Consider the following 24,277-nt stretch of genomic DNA (forward strand, 5'->3'; position numbering starts at 1 on the left):
CGGCTGAGCTGCCGATGCTTGATTCTGAAAACCAGCTTGCATATGACCTTGTTGAATCCCTGCAATCTGTTGATTTTGCTGAACTGTATGTTGAACAGGTAACTGTCCTGACCAACCATTACAAGAACTCATCGGTATAAAACTTGCCGATGGCTGGTAATTTGCTGAAATTGTTGGATAATTATAACCAGCTTGAGGCATGAACTGAACCCCAGTTTGACTCATAACAGGGGCTTTCTACTGTATCGGCAGTAGGCTTGCCGATGGACTTGAATTGGGTGCTTGAACCAAAGGCATCTGGAAACCTCCTGGAGTTGATTGCACAGTAGTTGCAGTGGCATATTGAGGCACTTGAACCATCAGTGAAACAGCCGATGGTATAGGAGCTTTTCCTACTGCATCAAACACTTGAGGTAATCCAGGATTGAAAGCAGATGACTCCAGAGGCATACCATATCCCCACCAATTAGTAGGAACCTGGCTATTCTGAGACACAGGGCCTGACATAGCTGATGCCGATAGATCTGTACTAAGCTGAATTCGTCCTCCTGATCGTATCGGTGTAGATTGAATATTAGGTAAGCCTGCCGATACTGGAGAAGAAGTAACTTCTGTACCCACAACAGCCGAGGGAGCCGATGGAGTATTGACAGATGTCGGCTCTGGTTGGTGATAGGCAGGCCCAACGTAATGAGGTGATGCTTGTCCTTCTTTGAGAGTTCGAACCACAGCATTATGAACAGTATTGGACAACACATTGGAATGATTAATCAAAGCATGATTTACTGCAGAATTAACCATCTCTTGAAGTTTACCAGGATTGGAGTCAAAGGTAACCTGCCGAGGCAACGGCAAATCTTGCTTCTGGATGACTTGTCTACTCTTATTCAGGCTAAACGATTTCAGACAAAGCTGCCTGTATTCTTCTACAGCCTTTTCCATAGCCTGCCTCTGTTCTTCCTTAAGATCTTCTTCTGATACCGCGATAATGTTCCCCGCATCGATCTCAGAATTGAACATATTGATCGGATTGATTTGTCCCACTGGGCGTGCCAAAAGATGTGTTGATGCAAAAGTGGATCTGCAAACACAAAGGGCTAATACCCGAATCGATATCCAAAGTGTGCCAGTCGATTTGACCTGTTAATCGACAAGGATGAAGATACGAGTACTTTGGTCCTAACAACAGCGATACGCCCGGAAGTCACGGCCAAGAGGTGCTCACACGGAACTCAAGAATCGCCGAAGGTCGCACTGAAGCGATGCAGCTCGCCGAATCAATGAGAACTCGTAAAAAGGAAAAATATGCAAATTGACGAAGTCGCCGAAAAGTAAGTAGATGCAAATAGGAGTAAAAATTGGTTTTTGATATTGATTGATATATTTTTTACATTGCCCCTCACTCCATATTTATACCCTGATCTAAAGAGACACAACCGAATACAACTAGGACACCAAGCCCATATCTAAGGAAACACGTGACTCTTACATGAACCATACTCTAACAAATATAGAAAAGGAAATCAACTCCTATCTATTTCCCTGTCCGCCTCCATTACGATGAAAATCTCGCCATCTTCCTTCCCATCGGCATATCCCCTGTTTCATCGGCAGTAGTCTTCAAGTCTTCCTTCATCGGCATACTCACTGCTGCATCGGCAGTAGTCTTCAAGCCTTCCTTCATCGTCATACTCACTGTTGCATCGGCAGTAGTCTTCAAACCTCCCTTCATCGGCATCGACAATAACACCTCCAACCTCATCGGCAACGCCCGGGTCTAAACCAACCTTTCCATCGACCATCACCAGCTATCGGCAACCATCTTTACAAGCTGGTTTTCATCGGCTATCAAAGTACACAGTAACTTTCCCCTTGCCGATTAGTCCACTCCGATCATTTTGTCACGTACAAAAAACGGTGTCAACACCATGTTAGGTAACTAGATGTCATTACTTTTTAATTGGTACATCTTGCAATTAGATTTTCCTACAATTGGTATCTTTAAGCATCTAGTTACTCTTCATGCCTATGTTTGCATTTACATGTTTAAATCATTTGCCATGCATACAATAGGTATATCTTATGGTAGGATTGCTCGGTTTCATTTTTAACTCTTGGAGCAAACCTACATGGTTTAAAATTGTTTAGAAGCAAGGCACATAGCTTATCTTACAATTGTTTATTAAATATGTGCCAAAGTCCAAATTGTAGATAATCTCTCCTGGATATCTTTTTGAAAATGATTCTCACATTCATGAGATGTCATCTTTCAAGTGGTATTTTTTAATTCTAAAATCAATGTGCATGATTTCTACAATGTATTCTATATTTGTGTGCACAAATTTAGGGGGAGTATTTTTACAACTTGGATGCTTTGAGACTAACACTTTTTAAATGGTATCAACTTCTCAAACCTATCACATGTGTAGTAGTCTCATTGTAAGGAAATTGGAGTCCCCAAAGTTAAGCATCATTCTTCATTTAGTATCATCATGTTGACTTTATTTTGATATTTATATGCTTTCTCCATGCATTATATAGATTAAACTCCTTTGTGCAATAATTTGCCAATTATGCATATGCTTTGCTTTCTATCATATGTATGCATTTATGTAGGGGGAGCTTAGTCTATATAATGTGAGAGTCAAATTTTGTGATCTATCCAATTCTACATACAAAGGATCACAAAGTTTGACCCTCCCTTGTGCTACTAATGTCTTCCTTTTTGGTGTTTGATGCCAAAGGGGGAGAATTTGGAGGACCAAAGGCAAGCATTAAGTTAATGTTTACAAATGGTAATGGTCCAAGAAAGGGAGGATAGTGGATTATGGATTAGTTTAAGTAATGGGGATAATTTATAAGAAGCAAAACCTTAATCCATAATGCCACATGGGGACATTTGCAAGGGCAAGCTAGGTCTTCAATTGGTATCATAGTCTTTCATGTAGTATCTCTTAGCATCATAAAACCTTGCCCCTTGCATTGCATCCTAGCAAGTAGATAGTTTTTTAAATTAAAAAATTTGTTATTTGCTTGCTTTGGTCGTGTTGGCATCAATCACCAAAAAGGGGGAGATTGTAAGGAAAATGGACCCTTGGCCCATTTACTTTGGATTTTGGTGTTTGATGACCAACACAACCAAATTGGACTAATGAATTTGTAAGTGTTTGTTTTGTAGTCCAATAGGGTACAAGACATGACTTGGACGATGGCGACGTGATGATCCGATGATCAACACCTCAAGCAAGACATTAGAAGCACAAGAAAAGACCCAAGATATCAAGCAAAGTCCAAGCATGAAGATAGGAACCAAGCCGTACGCAAGATCGCGAAGAAACGAGCTCGTAGAGGCGACCGGACGCTGAAAGCGCGACCGGACGCTGGACCGGTGGCTCGGCAGACAGGCGACCGGACGCGAGGACCGGACGCTGGCGGCAACCGACTGGACCGACTGGATGCGGTACAGAGAGGTTCCAGGCGCGCGAAACTGCGACCGGACGCGTCCGGTGGCAGGCGACCGGACGCTGGCAGCGTCCGATCGGTAGTTCATGGCTGCAACGGTCGGGACAACCGGACGCGTCCGGTCAGGACAATTTCAGCGTCCGGTCAGTAGCAGAATTGCGGGAGTTCGACCCCAACGGCTACTTTCTCAGTGGGGCTTATAAATACAACCCCAACCGGCCATTTGAGTAGTGTGGAGCTGAGGAAACATACCAAGGGTGTTGATACACCATTTTAGTGATCTCCACTTACTAAGTGCTTAGTGTTTCATCAGGTGATTAGCGTAGGTGCTTTGCGAAGTGCTTAGGTTGATTAGACCACCGCTTATGCACTTGCTCTAGGTGTATGCCTAGTGTTTAGTGAGGTTTGCATACCTCTTGCCACCCCGTGCTTGCGAGCACAAGAGTTGTACATCGGAGGGGCTTGAAGTCTTGCAAGATTGCACCAACCGCGTTTGTGGTGCGGCCGCCACCGTGTACCGAAGGGAACAAGGCCCACGGTGTTTCGGCCGAAAGCTTGATAGTGAAGACGGCGGGGAGCATCCGGGAAAGGCTTGCCGGAAGGCACATCGGAGACCCACTTGCGCGTGGGGAAGGCCCGAGGCTATCCACGGAGTTACCCGACCGGGAGCTTGGCCCTTGCGAGGGATTCCTTACGAGGGGCTCCAACGAGGACTAGGGGGAAGCTTGCGCGCTTCTCGATACCTCGGTAAAAATACCGGAGTCGTTGACGGGAGTTTGCATATCTCTACCTTGCTCTTTAAGCTTCCGCATTTACATTGATCATTTTATTATCATTTGTGGTAGAGATAAGCAACACACTAGCAAAACCGTAGTTGCACATCTAGATAGATTATCTTTTGCATAGGTTTTGCTAGAGGTAGAAAAAGAGGCCATAGTTTAGAGTTAGATTTTTAAGTTGCCTAATTCACCCCCCCCCCTCTTAGGCGTCCACGTGTCCTACATAAACTCTTTTGACCATGGTGTAGATTAGGTCCATTGGTCAATTGGTAGCCAGTTTCTAGCCCCTGTTGGTTGGTTTTGCCTACAAGTTTCTTTTTGGTACTCTTTTTGATCTATAGTATGGTAAACATGCATAACCGAATTCATTCGATCAAGTCTCGCATTGATATAATGCCTAACGGAGGAGCGACATAGCTATTCAAAATTTACAGCACATGCAAGAAAGTCCAAGCATCGTAAATCTAACTAGGCTGGACACATCTCACGTTATATAGGGAAACCTATTTCATACGAATACATTTGTTGAATCTATAAAGGAAAAAATAAAATTGAAATTAGTTACATGTCCGGCCCATTCAAATTTATGCTGCTTGGACTATCAGGCGAGCAAACGGTTTACAAGAAAGAGGTAAATGTCATTTCATCGAATATACTAGAGAGACATGGTTGGTGGAAAAGTTGTGATCATTTGTTGTAGAGTACACATCCATGGTATGGTAACTAGTTGCCATCTGTAAGAATGATTTCGGTTAGTGTCAATTGATGAAAGGGGAAAGCCACTTATGACTACTACTACTACTAATACAGATGTTGTGACCAAGTGCAATCAGTACATAATAGTTTTACTCATAGCTCTATACTATATAGTGTTCGACGAGATCAAATGTGCCGCATTCGGACTTTCTTGCAAGTGCAATAAAATATGAGAATGAAGCGAGTGCGGCAGGAAAGCTGGACACAAGAAGTGAATCAAGAAAAAGAGCTTTTGACCACCATGACACGCTTGAGACTTGAATGCCTGGTGCAGTTGTGATAGGTCTTTTCTGTACTTATTTGATTCCAATACAAGCAGTCATAGTAGTCAAGGGGTAGACTAAATAGTAAAGAGTGAGATGTGTTTGGCTCGGTTAGATTTGGTCTATCGGCTCGGTCAGATTTGGTCTATCAGTGGTAAAGTCACCGTGAGTTAATTCCCAACTACTTGCATCACTATTACTTCCACTTCTCCATCTTTGGCTGGCCTATTTAACCTAGGCCTGTATGCACCTATTGGGCTCAATCCACACACTCTTGAATCCACACACTCATGAGGCAATCATCTTTCTTCATCGCCTAGAGGTGCTTTGTCTTCCTCCTTGCACCTCTCACAGCCTAGAGCCTGAGAGAGGTTCAAGATGGAGATAAAGCACCTCACATGGATGCTAGTGTTTAGAGAAGGCCTTCAAGATTGGGTGCTTTACATTCCATAATCTTGTTGCATTTGAGCATCGAGATACAGATCTACATCCCTCGATCTTTAGAGGTAGCAAGATTATGGAATATAAAGCACCTCACTGAGATGCTAGTGCAAGTTTTACGAGGTGCTCCTTCTCCATCATTTGCGAGGTGCTACCGTTGAATAGGAGCTTGACCTTGATGATTGCAGATCTTGTGTTAACAGAAGATCTATAATCATCTGATTCTCTCTTATTCTAGGGCTCCATACTCGATTAGGGGTACTTCAAGTTTGCTAGGTGCTCGTTCTTCAAGATTGGGTGCTTAGAGCATCTCCAATAGTACACAATATTTTCTTCCCAAAAACATGAAGTTTTATAGCTCCTAATAAAGTATTGGAAGGAATAAAGAAGGCAATCTCTAAGAGTTTCTAATAATTAGCCAATCCAATTATTTGTGTTATTAGTCCATACCTGTTTGTATGGTAGACGTAGCGTCCTGCCAGAGTTCATCAGCAGACCTTACTACCTTCCCTATGTTCCCTTATTCTTGAAAAATTAGCAGAGGAGTTAACAATGTCCATGTGATGTATGTCACATTGCATGGTGCACTAAAGTCCAGCTCGTGTTGTTTCTCAGCAGCCGGACAATCCTACGTGACCCAGATTTAAAAATAGGGTCCAAACTTAAAATTGTAAACGACACAGTAACAAGCATCATAGGAAAATGAGGAAAAATGAGACTTGCTCGTATGAACTCTGCAGAAAGAAATTTGTAGCAAAAAGCAACCAACAGGGGCTAGACCATGCTCAACAGAGTTTAACCCACCTAATACTTAAGTGCAGCAAAAGTTCACACAGACATGCAAATAAGAGCTCACATATTTGCAAGGGCGTCCCACAGATCAAACCTAGTCATGACTACTAGTACTATTGATACGTCCCATAGATCAAGGGTCAAGGCAGGCGTGTAGGAGCTGCTCCACGTTCAGCTTCGCTAAGAAGCCATTGGCGGCTGGTTGGAGGTTCTCGATGAGATCATTGATCTCATTATCATTCGATCCCAATGAAAAACCATGCTCTACCACCCGGACATTCACTGCCTCGCCAAACTAAAGTTGGACAGCGGCCAGCGTCGTAGCAGCCGCTTGATGAATAGCTTCAGACACCATAGCTGCCTTGTCTTCTCGTGCCTGGGCGACTTCCTATAGGGCCACGACAAGTGTGGTGCACGTGGCCTCCAAGTCACCACGCAGCATGTCGGTGTGTAGCCTGGACACACACAACACTGCTTAGACCTCATGGTAATGCTTCAACAACTTACAATATTTTTCGTCGCCTGAAGATTCGCCCACTTTAGAACCAGAGGGTTGTGTGGGGACAGACGGGCTCGGCGGCGGTGAACGGTGATGGGACGACTCTCTGGCACCATAGGTGGGAAGCCCCATGATGGGGGTGGCACCACCATGGAGGTATCACTGCACAATGCAAGACAAGTTCAAGCCCAGATGATAAGGGGGAGAGCAAATAGATTTATAAGGCAAACAATTATCCAATCTAACTGGTGCCACAAGGGACGGAATCACCAGTGGCTGCTCCCATCTGTGATCCAGCCCTGGTTCATCACAAGCACGCAATGTCGGGAAATATTCTTGTCGACGACGTACATCCTGTGTGGGCGGAGGTTGGCCCAAGCGAGGACATGCTCCTTGATGATGGACTATGTCCAACCATGGGGCGCACTCTCTGGGCAAAGGGGGCAGACTAGCAAGCCATAGCAGCTAGCGTGTATCATTAGCTTCTAGCTCTCAGGGACAGGAGTTGCATACCCATGCCGACGATCATCCTCTAAGTCCATCGTAATGTAGGTTAGAGAGCGCTCGAACATGTCCTCAGTGGACGCTGAGCGGGAGCGCAAGGATACATGAGACCCGCTCATGATGTGGGCCAGCAAGAACAGAGGAGTCCATGCAGCCTATGACGATGGTGAAGTGTAGCACACTAGGAGTGGCAGTGGTGAGGGAACCATCGGTGTTGTTGGTGCCAACGTCGTCATCAAGGGAGATAGGGAGAGCAATGGCAGTCTAGGAGACGGTGGGCGGGAGCGCTACAGGAACACCGGTCTCCCGTGATTGGACGTCGACGCCACCTCCGCCGACACTGAAGTAGGGCACACCATTGGACCCACCTCCTTCAAAGCGAGGAGAGCCAGTACACTAGAGGAAGTGGGGCCAGAGCCGGATGACCCTTCCTTGAGTAGCGCTTCATGGGCACGGCCTTAGTTGGAAGCGACAGGGAGGCAGAGTTCAGGACTTTGTGAGGCAAGGCGAGGGTTTTTTGCACAATGCAAGGTGAAATGAAACAATGGGAACGAGGCTAGCCTTTATGTATACAAAGGGTGGACCTTCTGTATGCTGTGAAGTATACATGCTTTTTGTATACACTAGGCGGCACTTCACGGATCAAGATTCTAGATTAAGCTCATTGTTAGGTTTGGTATAAAATGTTGTTCTATTTGCATGATTCGGCGAGATCTTTTGTGATGTTTTGGATTGTACTCGTGTGATTGCATTCACGCAAATTAGAAAAGATTATGTTCAAATTGGTGTGATCGTTTATGTCATAGATGTTATTACTATTTCCTATAAAGTTAGTCAAACTTAAAATTATAAAAGACATAGTAACAAGCATCATAGTAAAAAGAGGAAAAACTATGGATGATACTGTCTGACGCATTCAAATGTACTGAGGCCCAGCTTTCTTATGAGTGTAGGGGTGCATGCTCGTATGGAAAAAAATATGATCATCACCAGCAGACTTTGAACAACAAGATACACATATAGTTGATGTTGTTGCCAAATTAAAATAAAGTCACCAACCACAGAAATACATGTATAGATGTTTAACATAACTTAACATGCACTAATTCAGAATTAATCTACCACATTGATGTGAATAACTTATTGCACTCCCATGAAATCCTACACTCCATGTTGTAGAACCTAGACCACAACTCATATACTTCAAACCCAATGGGCTCGCCGCAGCCACCGCCTATGCACTGATGATGCCTGTCCTGGTGATGAACGGGGCAAAGACTAGGCACTACATCATGTGGCACCATGTCCTACAACCGCCAGTACATGTCTCGGTGGAAATGCAGAAATGTCTGGTTCTTCCACGGCAGTGCAGCTAGCCTCACTTCATCAGCACCTTCGAGCTACCTCAATAGGCGTCGGGCAATGTCGTCATTACCACTGCCAGTATTGGACCTGTTGAGCATGAGGGTGTAGATGTACATACCAAGTTTATAGCCTGCCTTAGCGGAGTGCTAAAGTCATTCCATCAATGGCGTCAATGACCTGCGGGCTTCCATGAAGATAGGACAAAAACCGGTGAGGAAGCAGGCCCCTAGGTTGCCCATGCTGGCCAGCCTAGTGGTGAGGAGGGTGCAATAGTCGTCATCATAGTAGTGGCTCTCGTAGAAACCTTGATGCTATAGCACCTAGCGCAGCGGTATGTATTGGCCAACTTTGGCTGTGCCGCACACCCTGCGCATGAACGAGCAGGTTTCCCTAAGGCTGGCAAGGTCATCCATGTGGGCATATGACTGTTCAGTGACATGGCCTACGATGTCTGTGGCCAACTCCATCAGGAGCTGATCCATCATGATGTAGCTGAAGAAGAAGCAGAGTCAGAGCGCGCACACGATGAACGATGATGGATGCGGCATTAGAGCAGAGTATGAATGCCCGACTATGATGAGGCAGAGAGCATTCGGGAAATAGGGCCAGTGGTTTATGTAGGCAGAGACTCCGCATTCTTCAAGGATCACGTATACCATGTAAACGTGTCTTAGGGAAGTGAATCGTCCAATGTGACAGTTCTTTCTCGAGGAACCAAACGGTGCCTCGCTCGAGTTCTAGGCGTTCATGTAAACGTGTCTTCGGAAAGTGAATCATAGCAAATCTTGTTCCCTTGTTCGCTCCTGTTTAGGTGCTCCATACTTGATTGGTGTGCTTCAAGTTTGCGAGGTGCTCGTTCAGGGGCTCCATGTTCCCTTGTTCTTAGAAAATTAGCAGAGTAGTAAACAAAGTTCCATTCGATGTATTTCAAGTTGCATGGTGCACTAAAGTCCGGCCCGTGTTGTTTCTTAGCGGCTAGACAAACCTACGTGCCAACCTAGATTTAAAAATAGGGCCCAAACTTAAAATTGTAAATGACACGGTAACAAGCATCATAGGAAAATGAGGAAAAATGAGACTTGCTCGTATGAACTCGTCACTGCATGGTTCTTGTAAGTTCAACAAATTTTATCTAATACATACAAATAAGAGGAAAGCAGTGCAATCCCACTGCTCAATGTCATCCAACTACTACCAATACATACTAGTTCTAACTACAGATGATTAACATGACTTCATACTAGAGAAAAGGAGCTTTTGACCACCATGATACGCTTGAGACTTGAATCCCTGGTGCGGTTCTCTTTCTGATCTGTAGAATGGTAAACATGCATAATGGAGTTCATCGGATCAAGTCTCGCGTCGATGTAATGCCTAATGGAGGAGCCACATAGCTATTCAAATTATATAGCACATGCAAGAAAGTCCGAGCATTGTAAATCTAACCAGGCCAGACACATCTCACGTCATACTAGAATATTCCCAACACGTCCAATATTGGAAACTATTTGACCAACCCCTTGAATCTAGGATAGCATTTACTAGAAGCCATCTAAGGTCCTCCACATTCGAAGCGATTCACTTCAAATTCCATCCCGTAACTGTCCCCCCATTCACCCCGCAGCTATTTAACACTGGGTTCCCTTTAAATCATCCTTGCTCCAACTCCAAACCATTTCAAATCATAGCTACAAACTAAGCTACTAGACCCATAGAGTATCCATCACCATGAGCTCCACTGGAGATCCTACTACCTAGTTTTCCACTTTCAAACACTGCGTCAAGTGTAGAATGACGTCGAAGAACATCTTCACCACCAAGGATCCATCTGATGGGAGCATCCTTGAAGCATTGTTCTCTATGACCCTGGAATGCATGGTGACCAAGACCCTCAAAGCCAGTAGTCACTTGTAGCCAGTGTACCTCCTATATGAAGGAGGTAGCGCCATGAGGATCTTGAAGGTGAATCAAGCTGTGGGCATCCCCGATGACTAGGAAGGTGTCCGTGATGTCCTTCGTGGCTTGATGAGGACATTCACACAGCTGTAGTAGCTCAATCTCACCGACGAGCAGTGGGAGGACATCCTTGTCGGGCCTAAGGTTCTTGAACTCATAGCCCTAGTGCATGAGTCCTACTAGGATGGCTGCATTGCCAATGCCACACTTGAGCTTTGGGTCGATGAATAGTTGAAGTTCATCGCATACAAGGCGCTCTTGATGCTCTACGTGGTGGCAGAGGCGGCGCCAGCGGGTGTCAGGACTATAGCATCTATCTAGAGGATGAAACATCCAATCCTACATCTGGCCATGCTGTGAAAATGCCTGGCTATGGCCATGCTTTTCACCATAAGTACATCACCAAGTGGTTCGGCCAAAGATCCACCTGCCCGATGTGCCGACAAGATTTGTCTATGTATCTTGACCCGGTAGTGTAGTGATTCCTCTCGTACTTCACCGAAGAGGATTATTGATTAAGCTCATTGTTTTATGTTGCATAAAATACTTATTATGCATCATACCCCTATATATACATTTGGTCAAAATTCAGAATCTTTGAGTAAATCTTCGCTCCGTCGCTCTAACCGCCGTGATCTCATCCATAACTCCGCTTGTTTTATTTCCTACCTTCCTAGAGCTCTCCTATTCCCTCTGCAGATCTAAACCGTGAGGAACATGCAGTTGCCTTCTCAAACATGTGCTCAACACATGTTCCATCAGGCCAGACACCCAAGGCAACAAAAAACAAATAGAAACCAACTGAGGAAACTTCATCCACTACAACATCTTCACTATCTGAGGCATTCAAAAAATGCCAGGCGGACTTTCTTGCTTGTTCAATAACATTTCAACACCAATGGCTCTTCTTTTCTACATTAGATTAAGGCCAAACTTGCTCCTTGGTTCAAGGTTCTAGCAAGTTTAACAAAGTTTGACATAGACATGCATATAACACAACATAATATATTAGTAATGGTTCCTACTACATGAGCTCAACGCATACACTACATGACTTCATGCTATCCCATAGATCAAAGCCAGTCATGGCTACTACTACTACTAGTACTACTGATATAGGACAACAAACAGTACCCACAGCAGACAGAATCTCAATGTCGTCGAATCGGTTTGGTCTTGTTGAGATAGTTGAGGTCATAAGGACTTCTGATCAAGTTGAGATGGTGAACTATCTTGAAAATGACGTAGTCTCCACTAACATTGACACTGTAGTTAGAGAGACGATGGGCACCTGCAACAGTACTGCAAAGCACAAAGATTTCTCTAGAATCACAACTCTGGTAATGCGTTGTTGCCCAACAACCACACAAACAGCAGCTTCAATGATTAGGCATCACATAGCTCGGTCATGTACACGATGCCCCCAAGTCACAAGCAACCTGTTCTGTTCTCCTGGCTCCACACCTAGCTATGAATGCGGCAGGAAAGCTAGACATAAGAAGGAATCAAGAAAAGGAGCTTTTGACCACCATGACACGCTTGAGACTTGAATGCTTGGTGCGGTTGTGATGGGTCTTTTCTATACTTTTTTATTCCAATCCAAACAGTCACAATAGTCATGGGGCAGACTGGTTGCTATGACATTTAAAACTGATGACCCTTTATACTGTGTCCTACGAGATCAAATATACAGCGATCGGCCTTTCTTGCGTCCACAGTAAAATTCAACAGCTATGTCTCATCCGTTATGCATTAGATCTAAGGCGATACTTGTTAAGATGAACTCCTTGATGCATAGTTCTTGCAAGTTCAACAAATTTTATCGATGACTACTGATACGTGTTTGGTTTTTGTAAGATCAAAGCCACTCATGACTACTAGTACTACTTATACATGTTTGGTTCAACAAACCGAGGCACAAAGCAACCCTTGCGTGGTTGCGATGAGTGAATTGAATGCATGAGGAAAGCCTCTATAGTTATTTCACTCCAAGCATTCACAGCAGTTGAGGGGTAGACTAAAGAGTGAAGATGAGTTGCTCTTGCTTCCATAAGCAATTTCTCTTGCTTGGTTTTGTAGAGCAGCAGCTAGCTAGAGATGGTTACATGGTTTCATAGGTCCTGATCGTCTGCACTCGCTCGGCTATGGCTAAAGATGCTACTTCAAATCCAACTACCTTACTAGTACTTCATGCATGCAGCCACAGCCGGTGCAGCTATTCTTTGTAGCACAGCCGATCTAGCAAAAGTTCTAGTCATAGCTCAGTAGCAGAGTAAAATGTCTGGGCTGGTCAAAGTTACATGACTTGGACTATGAGGCGTGCATACAATTTACAAGAAATAGGTAAACAGTATTTCATCAATACTGTACTTGTCTATATATATTTGGTCAACAAAGTTTAACCCACCTAATACAAAGTTCAACAAAAGTCCATTTACATGGATATTATTACAATAAGATAAACTAAAGAACATCACAATTGTCTCCAGTGAACATTGAAAACACAAATCAAAACATCAGTGTTATGAGATACTAAACATTAACATCATCTGACCATGTTGCTACTACTCAGTTGAGAGGAACCGCATGAACTCCACCAATCTCTAGATCATTCGAACGGATTGTAAGATAATGGATATAATGAGAAAATACTTCTACACCACGGAACTCATAGTGGTATGAAAGCAAAATCTGAAAATCTGCATTTGAACGAACCACAACAAACACATAAGGTCCTAGATGATCCTCAGCAAGACGGTAGTTTTGATGGCCAAGAACTTGATGAACAACTACAAAAGTAATGCACCACCTACTGTAAAAGTTAGAATGCACTACAAGCACTACAACCCTTGTTTGTAGGCCATGGTGAACACAAAGCTCATAGAAGACATAGCGATACATAGACATATACCAAGAATGATCATAGTTATCCATGATCTGTGTAAAAAAGAAAACAATATGTAGAAAAAAAAACAAAGAACAAAGATGCCCAGTAGTAGGGAGGAGGGCAAAAGCTTTGGGATGGAACTAAAGCAGGAGCTCTGGAGAGCCTTCCTCTCACCCCTTATCTCTGCTATTATATAGTTCACAGGTCATGGACCACCCCATGACCCATGCGCATGTGGTTGTGCGCCCATGAGCCCACATATACGGCGCAAGAGTTGACATGATCTATATTTTGTTGTTTCATCAAAACTATGATCCGGCCTATCATGATTTCTTTAGTATCGGATTGTCTTAGGCCCTGTTTGGATGGACTGCGACTAGTTAGCCATGGCTAAAAAATAGCCAACTAAGAATCAGCCAATTAGTTGTGTTATTAGTCCATACATGTTTGTATCCTCAACTAATTGTTGGGTTCTATAGATTAGAACTAGTTGTTAGCCCTTGGTAGTCAGGTTCTATGGACTACTTGGATGGCCCCTGTATTTCGTAGTGATCTGGATCATCTATATTTTGTAGGGTCGGACTGTCTTAGGGTCCAAAAAATTTCAACATCTATACACCCACGTCCTTCGATCAGAAAGGGCAAACATCATTAGTATAACTAGTTACCAAATGATCAAAGGACCTGAGCTACACAATGCTCAACAGAGTTTACCCGACCTAATACAAAGTTCAACAAAAGTTAACATAGACATGCATGCAAATAAGACTCCACATATGGTTGTTCCATAGACCAAGCCTAGTCATGACTTATACTACAAATATGTCCCACGGATCAAGGGTCGAGGCGGGTGTGTAGGATGTTGTCATCCACGTTCACCTTCGCTAAGACGGCATTGACGACCGGCTCGAGGCTCATGAACAATGGGGACATACTCGAGCGATGGAAAGTACAGCACCGACTGCGACTCCAACGAGGAGGAGGATGATCTAGAGTACTGGCGAGTTGGTGAATCGCAAGAGTGCTAGCCAGGAGGAGGATGCTATAATTTTTTCTCTTCTCTGGAAACTCAAAGCACCTCAGACTCCATGACTACTTTTTCCAGGGTGTGAATATCCATAGGGATATCATTAGAATAACTCATTTAGTTTTTTGGAGGGTTTTCCATCCCTAGACGTTCCTTCCCCTTGCTTCATAATTATAGGCCTTAGTTCAAACAGTCGCAGATGCAGTCACACACACACAAAAAAATCGCTAGTTGCAAAGCAATAAGCTGCAGCGAGCAGGTTTATTTTTTCTTTTTTTGGTAATCTTTAGGTGTCAAATCCATGGATCTTTTAATTGTTTATTATCATCCTCTTTTAGTTTTATGTTTATTTATATTATGAAAAAACCAAAAAGGCAACAACTAAGGCTGCCTAAAATTTCGATCTCTATTGAGCAGACGGGGCGGTCTACCCGCCCAAAAAATTTGATTTCGCACTGCGCCGAGCAGTCCCGCCAACACGCACCAAAAATTAGATGTCTCTCTTTTGCCCTCTGCGTGGAAAATAGGTTTACCACTCCATCGATTTCAGACAAGGGCATTTGTGGTAATGTGATTGCCACATAAAAGTGCAAAGAGTCACCGTCTCCGCCTCCATCTCCATTCTCATGCCGCACCATCTCTCGTCTAGCTCCAAATCCTAGTCCCATGGCATCACTTTCCACTCTCCTACTACCCATTCTGCCACCTCACTTCGAACCCTTGGTGTCATCGAAACAGTAGCTTGACTCTCTCTCTACTCTCTAGCCACACCCTCATACATTTCCGAACCATAGTCGGAGCCGGACGCCCTTAAATTCATCGACAGCAGGTGATCAGCTAATGGCAGAAGGACCGCCTCGATGATGGTACAAACCGAATCGAGATCCCCTACCTAGCTCGGCACCTGTCATGACCAACTATATCTAATGCCTAGCCGGAGATAGGTCTGGTGCCCCTTCGTCAATGCCGGCCGCACCAGCTCCACGACCGCGATGATAGGATGGCGATGCTGACGACAAAGCAAAGCCAAGGAACATGGAGGAAGAGGTACCCAAATTCCTTGTATGATGTGTGCTCTACTATAGTGGTTGAACCAAGGATATGTAGATAGCGATGGGGTTACATATTAACTATAGTTGAGTGTAGCTAACATGTGCTTTATTGAATTAATGACTTCCATATAAGCTGTAGTTACTAGTTAGGTGCTTATTTGCATACTCTTGCTCTATTGTGTTGACATTCCATAGAAGATTTAGTTAATAAATGTCATTGTAATCTAGATGAACAGCCACTAACTACTTATGAACGAGCACAGGATGCACAAATCTCAAGGAATCATAGAAAGATGGAAGAACTTGGAATACAACATGTGGGCCCAAAACATGTGTCTCCAAAGGCAAAAAAGTCAAGCACAAAGGGTAGACATGGTGAAGATTTGGAATATATCCCTAAACCAGGGGAGGTAGTTGAGGGATTTGATGATACAGATGAAATAGATTCAGATTTAGAAGATGAGCCAGTGCCCCTATCAATTGATGAGGCGCTTATTCTATCTTGTATTTAGTTCAAAGGGGGAGGGGGAGGGGGTAGGGGGGTTTAGGTATCCATGCAATGCTTTACTATTTGGATATCAATGGAATTTGTACATGCTAGCTGCTTAGGTTTGTATCTCCAATTTCAGTGTCTGAGTTGAGGAAGCCTAGAGGAGGCTCTACCAACAGGACAAAAGGCAGCGCTGCCATGAGTCCTAGGCGAAGGCTCTCCAAGTGAGTGAGGTCAACACCACCAGAAGAGGCTGCTCCTAGATTTTGTACTCAGAGGTCTTCTGCTGGCAAAAGGGTGGAGGTAGTAGTAGTAGGTGAACATAATTCTCCATCACGACCGACACCCGGACCTAGGGATCAATTCCAAGTTCATCAATTGCCTAGAGACATTGGTCGGGACGGCACCCTACCTAGCCCTAAGAGAAACTCCTTATAGCCAGATGATGATAGCCCTGCTGACGAGGAGCCCTCTCAGCAAACTCCCGTCTCCCCCCACTCGCAGAACAATGAAAGTTGCCTAGCTTGGTATTACCTTACAGATGTCTATCAATCAATTTGCACTAGCTATTTGATATCCATGTAACTTTTATAATAATCTGAATGTATGAAAACTATGTAGTACCATTGTCGAGAAGAGCGAGGAAGCCGAGGCCTCGAACTCGTGGAATTATGCTTGACAAAATGAGCAAATCCCTAGGAGGAGTGAGGATGCGCATCTCTGTTGCCGAGGGGAATAGAAGGCCACATGATCCAGTGCAAGCTACCAAGTTTGCCTCAGAAGCAGGTGTAGTAGTCAGGAGGGAAGTACCAATTTTGACATATTGGAAAGAATACAAGGGGGAGAAGCCCGACGCCATCTATTGCACAAGATTTGTGGAAAGGCAAAATGTATGTATGGGTATCCCCTCTTGACATTCAACTCTGCTTTGAGCAACTTTAATGGATTCACTTTTCATTCACACTACTGTGTGTAGGGAAGGCTATGCATTAACGGTGCTCACTCACCAACAAAAAAAACTTGCTGGAATGTAATGTAGTCTGTGCTACGACAGGAACGCTACAGGTTAAAGAGAACATACTTCAATGGCGTCCCTGCTAATAAGATCCGTATGACCTCTCCTGTCTCGTCCATGAATGATACACAGTGGTGTGAACTTGTCAAGATTTGGTCTAGTGCTAAGAACAAGGTGTGTGAACCCATTGATTTTCTGTCTAGTCTTGCTATGGTCTACTTGTGCTGGAGTCTAACACAAATGAAGCTATAGTAAACATCTGAGAAGAACAAGCGAAACCGTGCAAAAGTGAAGTACCATTGGGCTATAGTATCTCATTCTTATGTTGTCTAGATGCAAAAAATTTATAAGTGATGGTTGTGTTTTATTTTTACTCTTGCGCCTTTGTATAAATATAAACCAAAACTCATGTGCAATGTGAACAGAAGGAGAACAAGAGGAATGCAGCAGACCAACATCAAGGACTTGAAGAAGAAAATGGTCCACCTAATGAAGATGTTAATGTTATGGAAGTCTTCAGGGACTTCCATATCAGTATGAAAAATGGCCTGAGCGATGCTGCAAGAGCAGCAGTTGTAAGTACCTTCTTTTACTTCCCTTGAAATCTACTGAAGCCATTGTCATAAAAGAAGAAAACGTAGCAGGAGCCTAGTGTTATAGAAATCTACTAAAATCTACTAAAGCTTATGAAATCTCTATTAGTATTAGGCTAAGGAAGACCTATGCATTACTTGTTATGATTCAATCTCTTGGGTTTTCAATTGAAGTCCACTTACACTATCTATAACCTAATATTTTACTGATTGAATTTCATAGGAAGCTATGGAAACTATGCAAGCAGAACCTGTTGCTGATGGGCAGCAACTAATTACTAGTGCAGATGTTGTTTGCAGGGTCCTCTATGTCCACTAGGGCAAGGCCCCCTCCCAGGGAAGCAGCAACAACCTTTTTTTGAAGAATGTTGGTATCCAAACATGCTCCTCTAGAACAGAGACATCGGTAGAGAGAATGCTTCAGGAATAGCTTGCTGCTGAATAGCAAAGTTCTGCTGCCCTCATCGATCAAGTGGATGAACTAAGGAGGAAGACAAAAAAGACTGAAAGGGAGGTTGAGGAATACAAGAAACAACAACAGGAGGAGTACAACAATCTCCATGAGCTATGCACGCGCTTCAGCTCTTCTGGTAACTCTCAGTCTTCAACTCCTATAGCTTGATGTGGTGAACATTTGTGATTTGATGTGTGGACTCAAGTGCCGGTTTGATGTGGACTCGTATGCCAGTTTAATGTGGTGATACTATGTCAGTGGTTCGTTGCTGATGTGTGAAATGTAAATTGTTGTTACTTGATTGCTAGGTTAAATAGTTATGTAGTCAGTTTGTGTAGTAGTGACGATCTCGAATTACTTCTATAACAAATTGATTGTACTCCACACGGTAGAACCAGGATAGGCCACATGATCAAATAAAAAGGCGACACGTGGACGCACCAGTGCACGACATGTGAATTGGCCAAGGCACGACACATGGCTATTAAAAATCTGACACATGGAAGGAAATCATCAAGCCACGTGGATGTATAAAAATACGACACGTGGACGGACAGCATAGTGACGTGTGGTCAAATAAGAAACAGACACATGGACCAATAAAAATACGACATTGTCCAATGAAGAAGTGACACGTGATCCAACGGCAACACGACACGTGTGCTAGTAGAAAATTGACATGTGGAACAACAGGGAAATGACATGTGGTCCAATAAAAACATAAAACGTGCAAGAGCCAGAGATGGCCACGTTGTGCAATAAGAAGGTGACATGTACCCTAACCATCTCCAGTGGAACCGGCTATAGCATGTACACATGGGCTATAGCATGTACATGTGGAAAGCATCTCCAACGGAAGCGCCCACTAGTGTGGCAGCCCTCTACCACGCCTACCAAAATAGTTCTATGACAATCTGTTTTTCATCACAGATCAAGGCACTTCTATGGCGATTTTGTCAGATCCGTCATAGATATGCAAGAGTGACGCGACTTCTATGATGAACCGATTTTCATCATAAATTTGTCATAAAACTAAAATTATGACAAATTTGGCTACTTAAGTGACAAAATCTATTCTTCATAAAAGTGGATATTTCTAGTAGTGTATTGACTACTTCTTCGGTGCCTGTTCAATGTTTGGAGGGAGTTGTTGAGGGGGAGGTACTTTCACTATCTCATGACCACCACTTGCTTGAGCAACCACATTCTTCCCCGCCTCCAAGCGAGCACGTGCATGAGATGCCATAGCCTATGCCACAGTCTTCCCCGCCTCCTACCAAGCATGCGCCTGAGATGCCACAACCTTCTCCACCTCGTAAGGAGCAAGGGCCTCATATGGACTCGATACATGAACAACAAGGGCCTCCTGAAGAAGTGCATGCACAAGAGGATTGTGATAAGGAGCCACCAATTCGAAAATTGCATCCAATCACCATAAGGCTAATTTTTATGTCGATGAGAGACATCACATCGACGAGCAAGTGGTACGCCCATGACTAGTTCAAGCCTGAGAACCAAGTTAAAGAAGTTCCAGCACGGGCTTCTAAGGAGGCCATCACCAACAATCAACAACCGGCAAAGAAGTATCCAAATGTTGATGCCATCAAATGGTCAAATGATTGCCCGAAAACATATGAAAGAGGCAAGCCCTTCCTACCAAATCGGGACATCTAGCGCCTACCACTTAGAATGAGAAGGTTCTATGATTGGTACTTATGTGTTATCCCAATGACCATAGATCTCATACAAGCACGCTTCCCTGCCGGCACATTTGGAGGCCCAACCGGGAAAATTGTCTTTGACTTCAATGACGTCCAGGCATGCTTTCACCTTAGAGCAATGGAAACAAATCTAATTCGCACGTGGTGCCTGTAAGTCCTTGCCCTCTTGATATGATACTATTGTAATCTTTGAATTTTGTTGATACTAACCCACGCCTACCTTTGTAGAACGCAAGTGTACCTTTCAAAACAAATGCCAAGTGTGTGAGTCGGGTACGTAGACCCTCAATGTATAGCAGCAACGTGTTTTAATTACACTAAGGATTGGAAATTGGATGGCATTGAGCTAGCTGCTGGAAAGACTGTTGAGGAGAAAGAGAAAATCTAAAACAAGGGAATACATCAAGCGACCTTCAGGTTGCGGCATACATTGCCCTAGCTTTTAAAAATCTTCAAAATTGTTCTGTTATATGGCTACCATACAACTTCGAGTAAGTTCAACTCTATACTTAAAGCTTTGTTCGATATATTTTGTTTGATGCAAAAGAGCTTATCCATTTTTATGATTAAATTCATACAACAACCACTGGATTTGCATACGCGTCGATGTTGGCCATGGCATGGCGTGGGTCTTTGATTCAATAGATAAGGACCCGGCGACATACAAAGACTTTGTATCGATTCTCTAGATGTATACATATCGACAATCCTCATTAGCTAACATGTTTGTATACATACTTGTAACGTTCAGTTTTGGATACTAACAAGTTGCATTTGTTAAATTCATTCGAACAGGGCGTACAGGTTCTACGTTAACGAACATAAAGGGAGGCATACTCTAGAAAGAGGGCCTAGCCTGTGTGTCAAAACACTATGTCCGTTAAGTGTAACTTACTTTAGTACTCCATTATGTTAGTGTCGAAAGCATTACTTAACATTTTTATATGCGAAACACACAGTGCGCCAAGTAGAAGCCCAGGGTTCTACACTATGGACATTACGTATTCACTATGATGAGTAACACCGGTGCCTATAGGAGACAGCCCCGTAGGGGTAAGTTTGAACCTCTTCAACCTCTTTAATTGTGTTTATATATCCTCACTGTTTTTATATATGCTCACTTGTTTAATTGTAGTGGCAAGAAGAGAAAGGAATGAGAGTTGATTCACACAAAGATGACATGCTCTTGGAGTTTGTCGGCGACCTTTACACCTTTCTATTGGACCAGATTATACATGTAAGAGGCAATTATCATGACCGAAAATCCGAGTTAGGAAGGCATCCTCAATACCAACATCTTCGTGAGATGGAAATGCTAGCTCTAGGCCGTTGATAACAATGTGTATGGAATATGATATTGGTCTTACCTTATGGAATGGTTTGGAATTGTGGAACGGATTAAACTTATGAATTATGTCTATGTAATGATGAATTATATATGTTCTTATAAATTGGACTTGTAATGTTGAGTTTATATAATATTCTTGTGCTTGTGAATGAAATGTTTGAATTATATATGCGTATATATGTTCTGGTCAGATTTGAATTTTAAAATTTGAAATTTTTTGATAGAAAAATATACTGTAGGGGTGGTTTAATTTAAATTTTTTTCGATGGAAAAATATTGAACCACCCCTACAAATAGAAATTATAGGGGCGGCTAGTGTTATAGCTGCCCCTACAAACCATTTTTTGTACAGACGACGCCTCTACAAATCGATTTGTAGGGGCGTCTTGAGAACCGCCCCTACAAACCCTTCATTTGTAGAGACGATGTGAAAGGGGCAGCTAGCAAAACCGCCTCTAATACCATCGTTAGCCGGCCTTATAAATGCTTACTGTAGTTGTGGATGACAACAGAAAAGCTCGATGTTTTTTTTATGAAACAAGAGGGGTACAAGCCCCCTACTGAACTTTATTAAGGCAAATAAAATACAAGTCAAGCAGTACAGATGGTCTCACGAGAAAAAAAGGTTACAAAGAAAATTAAGAAGATTACACATAAGCTTGCAGCCATTGATCTATTCGTGGTTGAAATATGGACTTTGCTCACAGCACTACGAAAGCAAATTCTTTCTTGAAGGTAGTCTTGCAGGCAAGCACTGACGGCGCCTCGCCCTAAAAGATAGCATTATTTCGCACCATCAAAATCGCCCAGCACATGGTGGCAACAATTTCCATAAAGAAAGGAAGTTAAAGCTGTACCCTGAAGGCTTCAATGATGGCCTCCACCTCCACAGCGTTAGGTACCTGGAGTTGTAAACTGGACCGGCGAGTGCTTGCAAAAGGCCAATGAAAGAAAAGGTGGGGCAAATCCTCCTCCACAGCAGAGATGAAAAAAAAAAACAGTTATAGTCATCCAAAAACATAGATCTTCGTCGGAGTGACTAACTGGTGCTGATCCTGTCCTTTAGCAGGAGCCAAAAGAAAACTTTTCGTTTTGGCTGGCAAGCAGAGCGCCATAGCCAGGAGTAACAGCGGTGAACATGTTGATGACCAACAAGGAACTGATAAGCTCTGCTTGAAGAGTAAATTGACAAGCTCCAAATATATGACCACAGATCAGAGGCTTGCTGTAACTGAAAGTTCTGAAAAGAGTGAACAAGCTGCTGGAACTGATGGTAGGCTTCAGTTGACAGTGGTAAGTGGAACAAATCCTGAGGCAAAGGCTGAGCAACAGCTGACTTGAGAGTGATGAATCTATCTCGACAAAAAGAGTACAATTCAGGAAAATGCTGAGTCTAGATGACAGGGTTCCAAGAAGCATGCCAAAGGAAACAGGTTGCTCCATCCCTGACTAACAAAATAGCAAAACTCTTAAATTTTCTTAGCATCTTCAGAACATCACACCACCAAAAGGAACCTCTAGCAGGGCCAGCAGCATGTGGCAACCGGTTGGCATTATAGTGGCAGCTCCAAATTAATTGCACCCATGGAATATGTGATCTTTTGAAGAACTTGTGTAGGGTTTTCATTAGAAGGCATTCATTTTGAGTTTGGAGGTCAAGAACCCCCAAACCTCCTTTCACTTTGGGTAAGCAAGCCATTGGCCAGGCTGCCTTGGATGGCTTTCTGTTATTAGGGTTTGATCCCCTCCAAAGACAGTGCTTTTGAAACTTGTCTATTCGCTTGATCACAGTTTTGGGGAGCAGGAAGGTACTCATAGCATAGGTGGGGAGAGCAGAGAGTACAACATTTGTCATCTCCAATCGACCAGCCTCTGACCAATAAGATGAGAAGGAACCCAGTATCCTCTCACATTTGGAAACCAATGGCCAAAAGTCAGCTATTGAAGGTTTGGAGGTGCTTAGGGGTAATCCCAAGTAAGTAAAGTGAAGTGAAGCCTTGGAACAGCCAAAAGCAGTGGCTAACAAGTCAAGCTTTTCCTAGGGGACATTAACTGGTACCATGAAGGATTTATCAAAGGAATGGAGGATGTCATTCAAATGAAGCAATTGGGGCAAATCAGCTTGCATGAAAACCAAAGTATCATCTGCATATTGCAGAATTGGAAAATCAGGGTCTCCTTGAAAAGGGATGGGAAGTTGAAGCTATCCATTGTGCTTTGAGTCATTAAGTAAGGTCTGCAAGAAATCAGCTGCTAAGACAAAACGCAAAGGAGAAAGGGGGTCCCCTTGCCTGACACCCCTGAGACAGTGAAAAACCTTGCCAGGGACATCATTAAGAAGAACTGAAGAGGTGCCTGAACAGAAAATTGCCCTCATCCAATGTAGCCATCTATGTGGGAAACCTTTTGCCTCCATTATCTGTAACATGTACTCATGCTCAACTTTATCAAATGCCTTCTCAAAGCTCAATGTTTGTTGCCGACTCGCTGGCATAACTGTAGAAAGGCAGTGAGACCCTCCATGATGATGGGAGGGGGGGGGGGGGGGGGGGGGGGGGGGGGGTCTGTTGGGCTATCCCTTCACATGGAGGATGATTTTGAGTCCAACAAATCAGCCCAAATGCAGCTCACAAGCCTAGTGGTTTGTGCACTGTTGATTTGGTGCCCAAATCAACGATTGAGATCACTTCTTGGGAAGGATAAAAGCAAAACCTCTAGCCTCCTTTTTGCTTTAGATGTTGCTGTTGTGAGAGAGGGAGGAGAGAGCAAAACACAAGAACCACAACGTGAAAAGAGAGGAAGAGGAAGAAGGGGGAAATCTGTGTAGATTTGTGGCTCTGAACCGGTCATCTTCAAGCCAGTGATTGGAGGCT

This window comes from Miscanthus floridulus, chromosome 1 (genome assembly GCF_019320115.1).
Source record: "Miscanthus floridulus cultivar M001 chromosome 1, ASM1932011v1, whole genome shotgun sequence".
Taxonomy (NCBI): Eukaryota; Viridiplantae; Streptophyta; class Magnoliopsida; order Poales; family Poaceae; genus Miscanthus; species Miscanthus floridulus.